At 37.5% G+C, this 17,664-nt stretch overlaps 1 long non-coding RNA gene across 1 annotated transcript; it reads left to right on the top strand.

Moving 5' to 3' along the window:
- Positions 1-880: 880 nt before the first annotated feature.
- On the top strand, positions 881-17,664 carry LOC138807091 (uncharacterized). The gene is made up of 4 exons (XR_011366046.1): positions 881-1,189; positions 14,055-14,105; positions 15,532-15,634; positions 17,313-17,664. It is a non-coding gene; the product is annotated as an uncharacterized lncRNA (long non-coding RNA).

The following is a 17,664-nucleotide window of genomic DNA, read 5'->3' as shown; positions in this document are numbered from 1 at the left end:
GCTTCCCCTTCCCACACTGTGCAACAGAGTTACCAAGGCCACAGGTTCCAATCCCAGTCCTGGCAGAAAAATGGCACCTTTATATTATGTAATAGTATAGTAATTCTTAGGTATTTCATTATGCCTCCATTTTATGAATGTGATTGTTTAAATGCTTCATAAAGCATTAATTAACATTGATTAGTGTCCTATAACATAATTGTATATAATTTTATCCTAGAATCATTGAAGAAATGCTATTTCAGTCATGACATACATCATATTCCATTGGTAATCATATGGACAGGAATAAGTTTCTAAGGATAGCCTTCCATTTGGAGGTGGCAGGACCAGGATTCCAACTGTGGGCTACAGCTCCCACCACTTAAACCCAAGGATATGGAACTCACCAGTCTGTCCAAGAACATCAGTAAGACCAATGATTAGGCAGGCACCAGTGGCTCTCAACAGTCGTCCTTGATACTTACAAGGCTGTGATGGGAGGATCATGGTCAAAGTAACCCTAGGAAGGAAAGTCCAACTTCAGTGCCAACAAAGCCAGAATCCCTGTGGCTCCAGTGTACAAGGCCAGCCTTGAGCAAAAGCAGATCACAGACTGTGCCCATATCCTCAGTTCAAGGTCTGGGACTGGGAACACACAGCCATACACAACAATCTGTGCAGCCATCCGGCTAAAGCAGGTCACCCTCTTGTCTCCAACTGAATTGGACATTGTTCCCTGGGAAAAGGGCTAGGGGAGCTGCTATCTTCTTGACTCCTCACATACTGTTTGCATCACAGGATTCTGGCCACAACCTCATTCTTTCATTGTTCTTTATGACCAAAGAGATACAAGAATGGTGGCCACGCCCACATTCCATGCTGCCTGGTAGCACCAGGATTCCCTCTGTTAGTTTACACCACTACCAGCAGTTGAGGAAGGTAGAGATGGCTGAGTGGTGAGAAGAGACTCAAGGTGACTGGAATATAGAAGGAAATTGAGATGCCTGCCCACACCCCAGCCCCCTCCCTGCCTTCCCAAGGTTCGGAATTTCAAACATCAGGAAATGGCACCCTGCCAGGGCATGTAAAGCCCCAACCTGGTCCCTGAGCCTGGTTCTCTTCTCTGAGGCCATGTGTCTGCAATGCCACTGCCATTGCTGCTGGCCCCACCTGGAGCAGCCTCAAGCAACTTCTCCCAGGAGCACTTGTGAGTAGCTGCCGCAAAACCACCCTTACCCCGGGTCAGATACCCCTCTGGGGGCACCATGACCCCCTACCGGTGTCCTCTCCCTGTCTGTGAGGAGCCACCTTTCTGTCTTGGGCATTTCTGAAGCAGAGCCTGGCTCTGGCTGGACTGGATAGAGGTCCTCCTTTCTGTGACAGGTATGCTCCACCAGGCCTGGAACTCTGTAATTGGGATGGTAGACATTTAGCAACATACACAATCATTGATTTAGATGGATTATCCCTAACTTTTACTCCACAGCAGCCGAATCATTTTTTTCTTTTTTTTAATTGTGAAAATACTGTACAGAGGGTTTAAAATTACATGGGGAAGATAATGAGTACATTTCTAATCAAGCATTGTAGCCTCCTCCTTCGTTTCCCCTTCCCATCCCATCCTCCCCCCTCACCCTTACCCGATCCTCCACCTCCCCCTACCAAAGTGGTAAAGTTCATTTTTGACATACAAATTCGACGTCTCATTGTTGCAATGGGTCCACCTGTAATCCCTATTTAAACGATTTGTTTTTTTCCCTTCCCCTCCATAAATTATAACATCAAAAACAGTGTAAGCAGGGATTGTACCGTGAGGGAGCGACATAAAAAGCAACAAAGAAATAATCTTATAAATGTACTAGAAACAATCGTATAAAAGAAAAAAAATTGAATACACACCTTAGGGTTCATTTTCCTAACATGAACTTATTGGAAATTTTCTGCTTGACTCAGATATATACTAGTTATTGCAAATAAGGGAAACCATGGGACCTATGTTTATTTGGGCCTGGCTTACTTCACTTAATATAATTTTTTCCAAAGCTTTCCATTTCCTAACAAATAGAGCAATGTCATTCATTCTGATGGAGGCATAGAATTCCATTGTGTATATATACCCCATATTGTTGATCCATTCATCTACCGAGGGGCATCTCGGTTGGTTCCATATCTTAGCTATGGTAAAAAAAAAAAAAAGGCTGCAATAAACATAGTTGTGCTGGTAGCTTTATTGAGGTCTTGTTTGTGAACATTTGGGTAAGTGCCCAAATTGGGATTGCTCGATCATAGGGCAGCTCTATGTGGAGTCTTTTGAGGAACCTCTATACTGCTTTCGAAGTGGTTGAACAAATTTACACTCACACCAACAATATAGTAAGGTTTCCTTCTGTCCACATCCCTTCCAGAATCTGTTGTTATCAGAGTTCTTGATTATAGCCATTCTAACTGGGGTGAGGTGGTATCTCGATTTTGTTTTGATTTGCATTTCTTTTATGGCTAGAGAGGTTGAGCATTTCTTCATGTGTCTATCGGCCATCCTCTTTTCCTCTACAGAGAAGTTTCTTTTTAAGTCTTTAGCCCACTTATTTATTGGGCAGTTGTTTCTTTGAAGATTTGTTGTTGGGGGACTTAATTTTTTGAGTTCCAGGTATAATTTAAATATGAGACCCTTGTCCGTTGTATGGTTAATGAAGATTTTCTCCCAATTCATGGGCTTTATAATGATCTTACTAGTTATGTCCTTTGCCATTCGGAAGCTCTGCAATTTCACGCAATCCCATTTGTCCAACCTTTCTTTGATTTCTTGTGTTTCTGGGTCTCTATTAAGAAAATTTCAGCCTGTGCCAAGGAGACCTAGGATTTCTCCTATTCCCCTGTAATGTTTTCAGAGTGTCTAATTGACTCTGATTTATTTGATTCATTTGGAGTTGATTCTGGTGCAGGGTGATATATAAGGATCTAGTTTTAGTTTTCTACAAGTAGTTAACCAATTTTGCCAGCACCATATACTGAAGAAGCTGTCTTTCTTCCATTTTATTTTGTTAGCTCCCTTATCAAATATTAAATGGCTATAGGTATGTAGGTTCATTTCTGGGTTTTTAATTCTATTCCATTAGTCCTGAGGTGTGTTCTTGTGCCTTACCAAGCTGTTTTGATTACTATGGCTTTATAGTAGAGTTTGAAATTTGGTATTGATATTCCTCCAGGACTGTTCTTTCTGTTGAGGATCATATTTGATATTTAGGATCTTTTATTTTGTCCACTATGAATTATTGGATTGCCTCTTCTATTTCCTTGAAGAATGAGGTTGGAATATGGATAGGTATCACATTTAATTTGTAGAGAGCCTTGGGAAGGATGGCCATTTTCACGATGTTTACCTTTCCAATCCAGGAGCATGGGAGTTTCTGCCACTTTCTAAGATCTCTTTTGATTTCCTTTTTCAGGTTTTTAAAATTTTCATCATAGAGATCCTTCACTTCTTTGGTTAAGTTAATTCCTAGGTATTTTATTTTTTGTGGGACTATTACGAATGGAGATGCTTTCCTAATTTTAGCCACAATTTTCTCATTGTTGGTATAGAGAAAAGCCATTGCTTTTTTGTGGGTTAATTTTATACCCTGCTACTTTGTCAAAGTTTTGAATCAGCTTGAGTAATTTGGGAGTGGCGTCTATGGGGTTCTTTAAATACAAGATCATGACATCTGCAAAAAGGGAGAGTTTTACTTCTTCTTTCCCTATTTGGAGCCCCTTTAGGTTTGCATCTTGTCTTATTCCTGTAGCTAGGCATTCTAATGCTAGATTGAAGAGAAATGGAGAGAGTGGACATTCTTGTCTCGTTTCTGAGTTAAGAGGAAATGGCTTTTTTTTTCACCACTAAGTATAGTACTGGCTGTAGATTTGTCATATATAGTCTTTATTGTATTGAAGAAAGTTCCATGGATTCCTAATTTTTCCAGATCCTTCATCTAAAGGGGCGTTGGATCTTGTCAAATGCTTTTTCTGCAACTATTAAGATAACCATGTGTTTCTTATCCTTGCTCCTGTTGATGTGATGAATTATATTAATTGATTTGTGAATATTGACCCAGCTGTCCATCCCTGAAATTAATCCTATTTAATCATGGTGTAGGATTTCTTGGATAAATTGTTGAAGTAAATTAGCCAAAATTTTGTTGAGAAGTTTTGCATCAATGTTCATCAAAGGAATGGGTCTATATTTATCTTTCTGTGATAAGTTCCTGCCTGGTTTTGGGATGAGAGTTATGATGCCTTTATAGAATAAGTTCAGTAGTGAACTTTCTCTTTCAATTTCATTGAAGATTTGGAGGAGTATTGGTGTGAGCTCTGTTTTGAAGGCCTTATAATATTCTGCTGTAAAGCCATCTGGTCCTGTACTTTTCTTAGGTGGGAGGTTTGTTATTTTCGAAGAACCAACTCTTTGTTTTGTTGATACTTTCTATAGTTTTTTTGGATTCTAATTCATTTAATTATGATTAAATTTTAATTATTTCTTTGCATCTACTGGATTTGGGTTTATCTTTGTGCTCTTTTTCAAGGAGGTTTAGATGTGTCACTACATTGTTGGTTTCAGATCTCTCCAATTTGTTGATGTAGGAACTCATAGCTATAAACTTGCCCCTGAGTACTGCCTTTGCTGTGTCCCAAAGGAGCTGGTAATTTGTGTGTTCATGAACATTTGAATTTCCTTTCTAATCTCTTCCATGACCCACTCTTGATTCAGCAGTATGTTCTTCAGCCTCCATGTGTTACAGGATTTTCTCTGGTGGCTTTTGGTGTTGAGATTAATTTTATTCCCTCGTGGCCTGAGAGAATGCAAGGTATAACTTCAATGTTTCTGAATTTGGACAAGTTTGTTTTGTGGACTAAAATGTGTTCTATTTTCAAAGATGTTCCATGTGCTGCTGAGAAAAATGTGTATTCTGATGCTGCTGGGTGAAATCTGTGAATTGTAGTTGATCTATGCAGTTTTTTAGATCTCCAGTTTCTCTGTTGAGTTTTTGCCGAGTTGATCTATCTAGTGGGGAGAGTGGTGTGTTAAATTCCCCAACAATTAATGTCTGTGTATCTCTGTGAGATTTGAGGGAAAGTGCTGTTTCTTGGATAAATTTGGGTCTTCCGTTGTTTGGCGAATAGATATTTAGAATTGTAATATTCTCCTGAAGGAGAGATCCCTTAATTAGTATGTAATAACCTTCTTTATCTCTTCTCATGTATTTTAATTTGAAGTCTCTTATATCTGATATTAGGATTGCAATTCTCACCTTTTTATGGGGGCCGTTTGCTTGGTAGATTTGTTCTAGCATTTCACATTCAAAATGTGTTTATTTTTATGGGAAAGATGTGACTCCTGAAGGCAGCAGATAGAAGGATCTTGCTTTTTAATCCAACTAGATAGTCTAAGTATCTTAATTGGAGAGTTAAGTTGTTAATGTTGAGAGATAGGACTGAGGTATTTGGGAGTACCTGTCATTTTATCCATTTTCTTGGGGGCTGCGTCAACTGGGTTCATCTTATGGTTCTTGGATTCTCAGTTTGGGTGCGATTTCCTAGCATTTATTGTTATCTCGTTAGTTTTCTACGTGTACGACGTCTTTAACAATGTTTTGTAGAGCTTGTTTGGTGGAGATATATTGTATTAATTTTTCTTTTCTATGGAAGGTTTTTATTTGACCTCCAGTTATGAAGGAGAGTTTAGCTGAGTACAGAATTTTGGTTGATAATTGTTTGTCTTTAGGACATGGTATACATCATTCTAGGCTCTTCTTGCTATGATTGTTTCCACTGAGAAATCTGAGGTGATTCTACTTGGTTTCCCTTTAGAGGTGATTAACCTTTTCTCCTTGACAGCTTTAAGGATCTTTTCTTTGGTCTGAATTGATCATGCGTGGATTATAATTTGATGGTGGGATGTCCTATATTGGTCTGGTCTTTTTGGAGTTCTAAAATCTTCTTGTATCTGAATGGTCTATATTTTTGCATGTTTGCGAAGTTCTCTGCTAGGATCCTGTTAAACAAATTTCCTAGACCATTAACTTCTGTTTCTCGGTTCCCCCCTACACCCATTATCCTCAGATTAGGCCTTCTGATGGTGTCTTCCCAGTGTTGAATAGATCTATCATATTTCTTGGATTTGTCTTGGATGGTTGTATGTGCTTTCTCTATAATATCTAGGCTGTCTTCAATCTCCGAGATTCGATCTTCTGCATGACCTAACCTACTATCAAGACTTTATACTTTGTTTTAAATTTCTTTTTCTTCTAGTTGGTCAGCTTTGATGGCTTCAAATTCTTTGTTGGAGCATTATTTTAGATCTTGTGTGAACTTCTTTACTTCCTTAATTTGGTTGTCAGTGTTTATTCTCAAATTATTTAGTTGATTCTTTATTCCCATTCCTTCTGATGGGTTCCATTCAACATTTCCTTTGTTGTCTAGCTGACATCTTTCAGTTCTCTGTTTATAGATTCCATGAATGCCTTTAGTGATCATCTGCATTCTCATCCCGCTTTCTCAATTCCTGTATTTCTCTCTGATTAGCTTGCTCACATTCACGCAGTCCCTGTAGTTCTCTTTGAGTGATCTCAGCCTGCTTACGACATTCCTTTATTTCTCTGAGTGTTCTGAATCTGCTCATGCAATTATGTATCAATATTTGAGTAGCTTCCTCACTCTCATGATATTCTTGTATTAAATTTTGTTTTGCCTCCTCTCTCTCCCTATCATGCTCATTCAGAGTCCTTTGCAGGTTTTCAATCTTTTCATTTACTATATTTACCAGTAGTGTTTGTAGAGCTTTTTGAGAACTCTCCTCTGGATTATTGATTATCTTTTCTTACCCCTGATTATCATGAGTGGGAGTTGAGATACCCGGACTTGCCATTTTTCTTGTGTTTTTCCAGGTTGCTCTGCCCATTTGGGATGAAAGTAACGCTGGTTTTGTGCTAGCACACTATTTTAAGGGAAGCATCAACCACAGTTGGCAGTTTCACTGTCAAAAATCTGCAGATACAATCTAGTTCAACAGATATACATATTCAACATCAAACAACTATGTATTAAGGGGCTACAAACCGCAAAGAAGAATTTGGCAAACAGAAATTATTAAGTTTAGGTAGAGATATGGGTAAAAATCGGCATATAGGGATGTGGAAAGGCAGTGGGAGAGTTAAATTAACTAAATCCTAATCTCAAAGCAGGAAATAGGTTGGATAGAATGATAGTAGAGAGAGAGAAAATAAGAAGAAAGAGAAAGAAAAGACAAGAAAAATAGAAAAACAAAAATTAAAAATTAAGAAGTGCAACATTTAAAAATTATGCAAAATGAAAACGTAATATTTAGAGAAGAATGTGGATAGAATAAGAGAAGGGGAGGGATATAAAGGAGACGTGAAAAACTTAAAAATAAACATGCTTAAAATATTATGTACCTATAAAGAGGTAATACTGCTATTAAGGAATTTAAGTCTAAGAGGTTTTAAATTGAGTAATAAATTTCTGGATGAAGTTTGTACACAATGACGTCTAATAATCAACTATTGTCATATCTCAGGATGAGCAGAACAACAATTAAGTCATCCAAAGAAGAATGAAAAAGAAGAAAAAGTGAAAAGAGTGAGAAGGAAAGAAAGAAAGGATCAAATGATCAGTACAGCTAAACAAAAAAAAATTTTAAAGAGAAAAAAAAGTACACACACATATCCTCTAAAATAAAAATTATGAGAGGAAGAAAAAATTAATAGAAAAAAATTAAAGTTAAAAAATAAAAAAAAAACTTTTAGAAAAAAATTTATAAAATGTAAAAAAAAAAGAGTTATTTGATTTTTTTGGGGGGGTGGGGGAATTGGAAGATCCTGTATCTCCCTTCTGTCCTTAACCTGTCTCTTGTTGGAGTCTCTGGTCTGCTTGTGGTGTTTGATTTTCCTGTGGCTTGAATTGTTTCTTAAGTCAGTTTGAGCAGGCAAAAAAAAATCACAGCAGTTGATTCTTGACCACAGGTGAAGCTCTGGGTAGGGTCAAAACCATTAGACCTCATTGTCCTCAGAGGAGTTATGAGGAAACAAAGGATTTATACAGAGGGAACTCTGGAGCATGGCTAGGTACATAGGGAGCAGCCTTTAGATAAGGTTCTCCGCAATTCTGTGAGCAAATAACAGGAAGGTAGCCGAAAAGGGCTCAGGTGGGGCCTGTTAATTGTGTAACAGATGTGGGATTATGAAACAAAACATTGCCCTCTTTCATAATTACCCTATACCCATGAGGAAGAGGATCCTTCACTATGTTGAGTTTTGCAGCTGGTGAAACCAAGGCAGAGAGAAGCCAGGTGAACTAGTTATGACTTCAACTTCACAGGAAGCGCTGCCTGACTTCGCTACCTTGCTCCCTAGGACAATGGGTGCTATTCAATCCACTTCTTGTGGTAGGAAGTCCACTTCTTGTCAGTCGTGGGGCTGGAACTCTAGGCATAGGTGATGTTCCTGAGAGCCTCAGCCAAAGGCTAGTGCTCTACCACTTGAGCCCAGAGCACTACTTCTGATTTTATGGTGGCTCTTTGGAGTAAGAGTCTCACAGACGTTCCTGCCTGGGCTGTTTATGAACCATGATCCTCATATCCAAGCATCCTGTGTAGTTAGGATTAGAATTCTGAGCTACTGGCACCAGACTTAATTGTAATTTTGACTTTTTTTCTCTATCTCTCACAAGAACTGGTTGAATGGGTGCTGGAGGAGGGGGCCCAGCATCCCCATGTGGCTGGAACCCAAGGAGGCCCTCTCATTCTGGAGGTTGGCTCTGGGTCAGGAGCTGTCTCGCTCAGCTTGTTGAAACAGCTCCATGAGATAAGCACCTATGTTCCCTGGCTACACCGTGAGAGTTCTTCATTGTCCATCCAGCCTTACTAGACTTATTGTATTGTATTTTTTTCTACATCATTTTCTAGCACCTGGCCAAAATTATGATACTTAGTTACGTAATGAAAATGTATTGCCATCTTAAGAAAGTTATTTAGGGCTCTGGGAATGTGGCTTCATGGTACGGTGATTGCCTACCATCCATGAAACTCTGGGTTCAATTCCTTAGTAACACATAAAAAACCCCACTGGAAGTGGTGCTGTGCCTCAAGTGATAGAGAGCGAGCATTGAGCAAGAAGAAAAAAAAAAGCTCAGGAAAATTCCCTACCCCTCAGTTTAAGCCCCTCGACTGGCAAAAAGAAAATAACAAATAAAAAAACAAAAAAAAAACAGTAAATGCAAAATAAATAACCCATACTTGGAATATATAATTGGTCCTTCCATACTGACACCTGATTCATGTACTTTACTTATATGAGGCTACTGTGTTGAAAAAAGTTTTGTTCATTAAGTCACAGCAATTAATGCCAGGAATGTGCTTAGATGTCAGTTAAAGTTTAACTCTGGAAATTCAACGATTCCAGGATTTGTGTCATCATTGATAATCAGAAAGAGAAGAGTAGGCTATGTGTAATCTTGAAATCTTTTTGGTCAATTATGGCACCCAAAAGGCAGAGGTTAATTAATAGTTGTGACAGAAAATAAGGAATAACTCCAGACAGAAGGAATAAATGATAGTAATTAGGGTATACCAGAAACTGTTCTTGAGAATCATTTTTGGTTATTGTAGAACTAGTTGTCAACTAGGATTTTCCTCATTGCCTTTAGCATTCTAAATCTCTTAGGCTAGCTCTTAATCTCTGTTTGATAAATCTATCTCCTTCTATGCTATTCTTTCATACCTTCTCTCCTTTGCTTTCTAAAAATATTATTTCTATATTTCTCTATGAACATTTCCTGATACTAAATACACCTATTCAGATGTCACAGGATGCTAATGTAAGGGTCCCATAGCTCATCAGTCATTAATGTTACAAAATGGAAAAGGAGGACATATTTATTGCTACTTCAATTTTTCTGAAGTGCTGCAATGTCATCATTTGGTTAAAATTTCCATTCTTTGTCTACACAGTGTCATTCAGTGCACATAAATGCAAATATGAGCCAGGTGCTGGTGGTTTACTCCTTTAATCCTAGCTACTCAGGAGGTTGAGACCAGAGGATTGTGGTTCAAATCCAGCCTTGTCAGGACAGTCCATGAGACCCTAACCTTCAATTAACCACCAGAAACCAGGAAGTGGTGCTGTAGCTAAGCACCCAGTATCAGAGTTCAAGCCCCACAACCAACAAAAAATGTGAAATATGACTTTAAGTTTCCCCAAAAGGAATGACAAGATCAATAATCTTCCCAAGCAAAAGAGAATAATTCCAAAATGATTCAGTGCACCTACTTTTGCTGAGTTATGTTATGGATTCTTTGCTGGACATATTCTCCAAAAACAAATTGTTAAACCAGGGATACAGGTGGACCCATTGAAATAATGAGATGTACAAGTCGTTATGTTGAAAAATGAACTTTACAACTTTGGTGGGGAGGGAGGATCAATTGTGGGGAGGGGGTATATGGGAAGAGATGGGAAGGGGAAACAAAGAGGAGGCAACAATGATTGATAAGAAATGCACTGGTTATCCTGCCCATGTAATTGTAACCCCTCTATACGGTATGCTCACATTAATAAAGAAAGATAAAATTGTCAAATATTAGCTTTACAAAAAACTTCATCTAAAATTTCTTTTTGAAAAGAGAAGTCTATACAATTGATGTCACTTGGCTTTCTTACTATCTTAGTTTAAAGCCAAACCAGGTAGGAGAGTCTGTCAAACACTTATCTGTAATTACACAGCAAAAAATACAGAAGTGGAGTTTTGGTTCAAGCAGTAGAGTACTAGTTTTGTGGGTAGGTGAGCAGGAAAGAAAACTGTTCAGGGACAGGGTCCAGCCTCTGGGTTCAAGCCCCAGAACCAACACAAGCTAAAAAAAAAAAAAAAAAAAAAAAAAAAAAAAAAAAAAAAAAAAAAAAAAAAAAACAACAACAACAAAAAAAAAAAAACCAGATATTTCATTGGGACCCTTCTTAAAGGAGTACTGATCTGAAAAGTGGCTCCTTTTGCTGATCATACGCACTAGATGCTTTTTTGAATCCTTATTGCTCTAGAGATCTCAGGACCAAACTAAAGGAATTGATAACTGACTCCTGCAACAAAAGAATCATCTCAGGGGCCGGGAGCTGTGGCTCACACCTGTAATCCTAGCTACTCAGGAGGCTGAGATCTGAGGATCGCAGTTAAAAGCCAGCCAGGGCAGGAGAGACCATGAGACTCCTATCTCCAATAAACCACCACAAAACCGGAAGTGGCGCTGTAGCTCAAGTGGTTGAGCGATCGCCTTGAGCTGAAGAGCTGAGGGACAGTGCCCAGGCCCAGAGTTCAAGCCCCATGGCCGACAAAAAAAAAAAAAAAAGAATCATCTCAGGGGTGAAATATCCATCCCTAAAACACTTTTAAACTAACATGTCTTTGTTTCTTTGCAGTAGAATTTTTTTTTTGGGGGGGGGGTGCCAGTCGTGGGCCTGAACTCAGGTCGTGGGCGCTTTACCTCAGCTCTTCAACTCAAGGCTAGCGATCTACCAATTGAGCCACAGCACCACTTCTGGCTTATTTTTGCTTATGCGGTGCTGAGGAATCTAACCTAGGGCCTCAGGCAAGTAAGGCAAGTGCTCTAGCACTGAGCCACCTTCCCAGCCCCTGCAGTAGATCATATTTAAAACAACGTTATCTCCTTTTGTTCTATGCTGGTCATCAAATGGCACATTATATCTTTCTGTAATTCTCTCAAATAGAAGTTTACAGAAAAATTATATATGAGTAAAAACACACTAGACAATGTCAGGGACAGAGTTTCCTTCAAGCCTTTGGATTCTCTTCTTTTACAGTAAAAAGGAAAGCACAAGTTAATTTTAACTTTATCAATCTTTTATGTTCCATTCCTCTCCTGGGATCAGTTTCCACATCCAGTAACAATTACTTTCAGAAACAATCTATGGTGCTGCTTGAGGTATAATGAATGTTTTCTGGCTTCACCGAAATAACACAAGGACACCTTTGGACCTGTGTTAACACGTGTTTCAGAGACAACTAGTAAAGAGAAAATATGAAATTTATATTTCTTATAAATACATTATCCATGAGTATATTGAGTTCAAAATTTGTAAATTCTCTGTAAATTAAGGCGAATTTTAAAGGGGAGAAAGTTCTCAGATCATTTTTTTTGTGTGTGAGTGTATGTGCTGCACATTATTTCCCGAGTGTACATGAATTTGTTAACTCATGTTAACTATAGCAATAATAAGAGAAAGAGAAATTCTATGTTTAAGTATAAGGGTTCAATACACTACAGAAGACTCTACAAATAAGACCACGTTGAAACAATAAAGCCATGTCCAGTATGTAGATTTATGAAAGTGATATAGAAAAAGCATTACGCCTACGTGGAACACAAAGTATATTCTAAATAACGCTTGCTAATGACACAACTTTGTAGAAAGTAGAATGGAAGAATAATTCTGTTTCAAATGCAAGTCAGATATAAAAGCATGAACTTAATTGGAAAAAAAAGTCCATCTTGAGAGAGCAGGGATTATACTAGCCATGAACTGGTGGATAAGATCACATTTTTTTTCTTTCCTTTACTTATGTATTTTTGTTGATGGTGGTCTTGGCACTTGAACTCTGGGCCTGGGCACTGTCCCTCTGCTATTCAGCTCAAGGCTAATGCTCTACCACTTGAGCCACAGTGCCGCTTCCAGTTTTCTTGCAGTAAATTGGAGAAAAGAGTCTCCGGGACATTCCTACCGGGGCTGGCTTTGAACCCCAATCCTCAGATCTCAACACCACCCAGCTTAGGATCACATTTCTAACAGTGTACACTCAGCATATGTAATTTGTATATTCATCTATCTGTATATGAAATCTTGAGTTAAAAATCTGGACTACAGCTTAGACTTTAAACTCAAAAAATGTTTGTAGTTTAAAAGTTGATTCTACTGGATAAATGAAACCTAAGAATATAAAGGACTCTGGGAAGTTCAGTTTGCATCCAGCCTGGGCAGAATAGTGTTTGAGATACTATCTATAATTAACCAGCCAATAGCTGGATTGGAAGAATGGCTCAGGTGATGGAATAACAATCATGAGCAAGAATTATGAATAAGAGCTTGAGGCTTTTGCAAACATACATATAAACATACACATACACACAGAGGCACTTATATGTGCCACTGAAGCAACACTCAGAATATGTAGAAAAGTTAGAAAACAATAGAAAATATGTCCTGAGTAAGACTGGAATCAAGTAATAATTTTTAAAATGAGAAAATCCTCAAATGAACTTGCTTCAAAAAAGTTTGAGAATATTACATATGTAAAGACCAGAGATAGTAAGAGAGTCAAGTAATCAATATTAAAGGGATTGGATCTATGGAGGAATGAATAAGAGACCCGGCAGATGCATTGAAAATGTTCATACCCTGTGTCAAATGTTAGAACATCTTTGAAAATAGTACATGAACAGTCTGAGAAGTCCAGTGGATAATATCACTGGAGAAGTTCAGAATTTCTAATCTGTATCTAGATTAAATAAACCAAGCAGGGGCTGGGCATGTGGCTCAGTGGTAGAGAGCTTGGCTTGCATTCATGAAGCCCTGGGTTCGATTCCTCAGCACCACATAAGCAAAAAGAAAATAGCTGGAAGTGGCTCTGTGGCTTAAGTGGTAGAGTGTTAGATTTGAGCTGAAGACCTGAGGGACAGCACCCAGGCCCAGAGTTCAGACCCCATTACCAGACCCAAAAATAAACAAACAAACAAATAAGTAAATAAACCAAGAAACTATGGTGGGGCAATGTGATACAAGCCTTGAATTCGAGCACTCAGACTGACAGGAGATTAGAGACTGCAATTACTACTGATACCTTCCCTGAAGCAGGTAGTATAATTTTGTCTTAATAAAACAAACCAAACAAGATAGGAATATACTGTTGGAAGTTTGGGCTAATTTCTTCATTATTGTTTGAAAAGCCAAGTTTTCTATTGAAATGCAACTGGTATATAATCCTCAGTTGTGTTTTAAATGTTCTCTTCATTACAGAACATTCCTAGATGCAAAATGGTTCATGATTCCCATCCAAAATTTGAAAAAGTAAGTAATCATCATTCTGTTAGATTCCAAGGAAAGGATGAAGGATTACAAAAGCTTAAGCCTGGAGGAATAGCAAAGTTCATCTAATGTAGGTCTTTATAGATCTTGCTAAATTAGAGTTTAGACTTCAAAAAATACTTTGATTTCGTTTGTAATTTCATATTCTATATGATACAACAAATTATTTTTAGGTAGAGGGTTTAATTGACAAATTTATAAATGTTTCTTGCATTCTATTTGCCTAGCATATTGTTTCAAGAGAGTTATAATTAGAACTCAGTTAAAAGATAATTCTAACTGCTCATGTAGAAAATGATAATATGAATAATGTAGACCAAGTTGCCAACAAATTGATGACATCATTTATAAATTTAGAAAAAGTGTAGAGAGCTGCGAGAGCTGACCAAAGATGGCGGGGCCACATGGCACGGCCATGACCAAGGTGGCACTGGCTTCCGCCTTCCGCGTTCCCGTTGGCGAGTGCTCTCTGTGAAAAACAACTCCTTATATGGCTATAGCTTGGCTACTGGCCTGCTTCTGTGTTTGTGACCCTATTGGTATTTGCCACTTGGCACTTCGGGGTTGGCCATCCAGGAGGCTTATAACCGGAGTGCGTGTGCGGGGCGAGGGAGAAGCAGGAGAAGCTAGCAAACAAGGTTCCTGAATAAACTGCTTTGAGAAGAATCCCGGGTCGTGTCTTCCTTGCTGGTCGAGGTAGATGCGACAAAAAAGCAATTTTTTGAGGCTTTAATATAACATGGTATGAAGAGAATTATTGTGTGACATCTTCTTTCTTCTACCTGTATGTAACACAGGAAGCAATTTCCTTAATTAGGTGCCTCTGTATACAGTGAGAAAAATGCTAGGTTTGGGGTTTGTTTTTATTTTGTTTTTGTTTTATTGCTTTGTCATAGGGCTTGAAATCTGGACCTGGACACTGTCTCTGAGCCTGTTAAGCTCAAGGCTTTTGCCCTAACACTTCAACCTCAGTACCACTTGTGTCTGGCTTTTGCTGAGAAGTTTATTGGAGATAAGAATCTAGGGAACCTTCCTGCCTCATGGGCTTTGAACTGTAATCTTCTGATCTTAGCATCCTGAATATCTATGATAGTTAAAAAAGTATAAATATAAATAATATTTGCAAGAATACCAGGGTAGGAAAAATGATGCAACCAGTTTATTGTGGTGTTATTTCCAGAACACGGAGGGCATCACATTAGCAGAGGTGTAGTATTTTTCCCAATAGAGATAAGCTATTTGTGATGTGAATTAAGGGAATTTTGAGGTGCACACTACAAGTTGAAAACTGTTGATCTAGGATGACTTTATGGCATAAATTATGGGATTGATGGCCATAGAAATAATAGCTTAATCTGATAAACAATTGCTTGCTCTTGAAGAATTAATTATAACCGATGCTTTACAGTTTTATCCTATACCAGAATGTGGCTATTTTTCTGTTCACTTCTCAATCTGTAACACCCCATTGGAAAATGCATCTACTGCAGAATTACATAACATGGAAACAGGTACTATTTTGAATCTCTCAGGTATGGAATGTTCAGAATTTGAAAGTGAGTAGTTATTAGTCATAGGAATTTTGAAGAACATACATATTCTGTCCTCTAACCAACTTATTTACTTTTAAAAGTTATGGGTTTCCATAGAATTAAACGGTTTTCGGTTAGTATGAGAAAGTACTAGTTAATTCTTTTTTGAAAATATTGGCAATTATATTGTGAAAAAATTGTCTAATTGGATAACATTCAAGTTGATGGCCCTCCCATAAAGAAGGGGTAATTCATTCAAATTAGATGCCAAATAGTACTGATTTTTTAAAAGTTAGTACATAAAGAACAATATTTACTATACCAATACAGTGAAATTTTATTTCAGGCAGCTTATTTTTTAATTTAATTTTAATTTGAAAGTGATGTGCACTGGGTTAGCAATTGTAAGGCAGTGAATACATAACTTTTCAAACTTATTATCACTTCTTTCATTTTTCTCACAGTTTTCCTTCACCCCAAAACCCCTCACAAGTTCTATTGTACATTTCCAACATATTGTCTTCTGAGTATTGCTATTGCATTGGTTTGCCTTTTGTCCTTTGTCTCGCCATTTTGTTGTTCCTCTTCCCTTCCCTAATTAAGGTAAATGTATACACAATACACAAGGTACCAATATCAAACACAGTAGGAGATAAACAATAGGGGAAAAACCCAAGGAAAATAGAAATCACATAGTACATTAAAAACAACAACTGCGAATAAATATCTCTTTCCATATCTTAGAGTTCATTTTGCTCAGCATCATGTTCATATATATGCATAACAAAGTCAGTGGAAAATAATAGTTTCATGGATACTATATCATGAAAACAACATGTTAACTGTTTTTGATGGTAAAGGTGGAATTAGGATTGGTAAATTCGCGATTCTGATAAAGGAATTTCAAAAGAGTTTTAAAATTATGACAGGTAAATTTTAATTGTTCAAAATTTTAACTTAGCCTATTAAGAAAATTTAAAATTGCCTGAGAAAATAGGCTTTCATGCAAAGAAATTCATGGAGACTTAGCTGAGAAGTAGCAATGTGGGTAAGATGGCTCATTTTCACAATAAACAAACAAACCTCACAAACCTTGCTGTAAATCCTGTAGGTTCCCATAATAATTTTCCTTACCCAGGAAATATACTCTTACTGTGTGAAACAAGGTTGTAATGGAATTTAAATTCAAAGTTTTTTTTTAAAATAAGACATCAAAATTTGTGAATTGACCTTTAATTGCTAAACAGTAATTCTCTTAAAAAGATAATTTGAGTCAAAATATATAGGGAGAAAGTGCCCTTCACAATGAAAGAACGTATAGAGTTTACACTTTTCTTTTTTAATACTTTCCATAATGTCTTTGCACGTGAAGCACTGAAACACAGAACAAAATCTGATTGGATAATTCAAACCAATGATTTCTCATTTCATAGTAGCTTAAAAAACTATAATATCCTTATTAACATGAGATAGTGAAGACTTCTTTTATTACATAAGCCAAAAGTTTGGGGATCAGAAAATAATTGAGCAAATTAAAAGGTAAGAAAACATGTGATTAGAAACCCTAGCTAGGCATTTTGGTTTCAGCTGTGGAGGGGACCAAAACTTTTTGATATAGATTGTCTTAATGTTTTTGCTACCTAAAATGATTTTACAGAGCCTATTTGGATCAGTGTAATGAAGAACAAATTGAATGAAGACATGACAATAAATTCCACCTCCAAGTAAAAGAGCTTTCAAAGAGAAACCATGAAGATGTAGCAGTGGGGGACTTCTTATAGTCATTCAGCTTCACTAGACTTGAAGCCAAGAAGTTGTGATTAATTGGAAATCAAGCAAGAGATAAGAGGAGGACATAGAAGTAGGAAATAGAAGTATTGTCCTTTGAAACAGACAATGTCATCCAAGGAATAGGTGATTTAACTCTATTCTTCTCCATACATCATGTTGAGCAAATACAAGACCAAGAGGAAAATAATCTATTTAAATAATTTTGCAAAGAATAACTT

This window comes from Dipodomys merriami, unplaced genomic scaffold (genome assembly GCF_024711535.1).
Source record: "Dipodomys merriami isolate MVZ:Mamm:240054 unplaced genomic scaffold, mDipMer1.0.p SCAF_1005, whole genome shotgun sequence".
NCBI lineage: Eukaryota > Metazoa > Chordata > Mammalia > Rodentia > Heteromyidae > Dipodomys > Dipodomys merriami.
Note: the sequence above shows the minus strand (reverse complement) of the source record. Positions and strands in the feature narration are given on the sequence as shown.